Source organism: Heterocephalus glaber, unplaced genomic scaffold, assembly GCF_053883595.1.
Source record: "Heterocephalus glaber isolate CG9 unplaced genomic scaffold, H.glaber_assembly_v1.0 deba00001481, whole genome shotgun sequence".
NCBI lineage: Eukaryota > Metazoa > Chordata > Mammalia > Rodentia > Bathyergidae > Heterocephalus > Heterocephalus glaber.
The window spans coordinates 51,417,838-51,419,715 of record NW_028258317.1 but is presented as its reverse complement, the minus strand read 5'-3'; positions in this window follow the sequence as shown (position 1 = coordinate 51,419,715).

Sequence of the window (1,878 nt, the reverse complement as noted above, 5' to 3'; positions counted from 1 at the left end):
CGGAGTATTTGTATTTTTGTGCCTAGTCCTAATTTTTCCCCTAGTCCTAATGCCCACAGGGCAATGTGAAGAGGGCCAGGTGAATCAATACACATAGCCTGCTGTATTGCAGGAGAGGAACACAGAGCTTAGGGAATCTGAATCTTTTATAATGGGAAATAAGAATGTCTCCCTTTTATTATCTCTATCTTCCAATGCTATAAGCAAATTTGTGCTTTGCTTCCTAGGGAGACATTATTTCTACTGTTGAATGTTGTTTGCCACACAAAGATCCTTGAAAAGACAGCCCAGAACAAAGACAGTCCATACTTCTGCTCACAAGATATACAAAAGTTCCATGGATAATTGTTTCCTAACACTAAAGATAGTACTTTTTTAGCTTAAGTGATATACAAAAGCCTGAAAAAAATTTTTTTCATCCCCTAGGTTTCACTTCAGTATTTCTGTTTTAACATTATTGAAATGCAAGTAAACTTTGGTATATTTTGATTTTGCTCATAGCTCTTACACAGTGGAAAAGTTAAGTTCAATAAAGTTAATCCATTAAATTAAAGTCTAAGTTAGATTTAAACCAAAATAAGAAAACAAATAAATTTCATATTCACAATATTAAATGTTTGTTATGGAAATTCGTGGTTAGCTGAAAATTAATTGTTGATTTAAGATTTAGTAGTGATAAAAGCAAAACAACAAGCCTATATGTACATGTATCCTGCTCTCATTTAAAAGTTTTTTAGTTCAATTTGTGTGGATGATGCATATTTGCAAAATATTTTGTGCAAAACTGTATTAATAACACTAATTTTTGTTTGCTCACTCAGGTTTATCATACTTTTTTTTTTTTTTTTTTTTTGTACCCGGGATCGAACTCGGGTCCTTGCGCTTGTGAGACAGGTGGCGGCACCACTGAGCTAAATCCCCAGCCCCCATACCTTATATTTAATCAAAATTAAAAGAGCAATTTTAATGCATTGCTTTATGAACTCTGAAGAGTTATATTCATTCAAAGTTTGTTAGTTCTACTGAATTACTAAAACCTGTACTAAATGCCCATTTCTAATTTGGTTATTGATGGCATAGCATAGAAAAATAAAATCTACTATTTTGTTTTTAATTTTTTTCCTTTGGTGTTTTTTGGCCACTTTACATGTTTTTGATTTTATTAACGAGTTAATAATCAGAGTATTGACAGAATCCTGTGAATATTAGAAATGGGATTTTAAGAACAAGCTGGTCTTACATAAAGTGTTCTTTATACTACATTCTCTTTGATATTAACCTAGGGCATTTAAACACCTGTGACACTTTTGCTCATGCAGAAGGGTCGCCTGTCCTTTGGTGGTTCTCAGCTCCAGCACATTCTTTACATTTCATGTCTTCTGGCAGTGGTCTCAGCAGTATGTTACAAGAAATCCCTATTATTTCTGTGATGGTAAAATACAGGTGTCAGTTTAGTTTTTTAATATGGGAGACTAAAATATTACTCTAGAAACAAAAAAGGCTTTCAATGGTACATTATGCCTAGACAGGTCCCTGATATGAGGATAGCGGCAGACCTGGCACTATTACTGATGGGACGACAGCAGGATATACCAGCTTAACAGTGGCTGATGCTGGAAGTCCACAAAGGTCAGAACGTCTACCTGAGGGATTGCTTTGTACTTACACAAACAAAGTGCTATATTATGCGAAGTATACGTAAATCAATTTTCTACTATCATAATCAGGAAACAATAATGTTAACATTTCTTCCTGAGAAGTGAGGCTCCCCTGAAATTTTGACTGCACGTGCCCAGAGGTACAGGGTCTATGTAGTCTTAGAAACCTATTGCTCTAAAGCATTTTCACAGCAGAATTCACAGTCTGGTCTTTCCATAC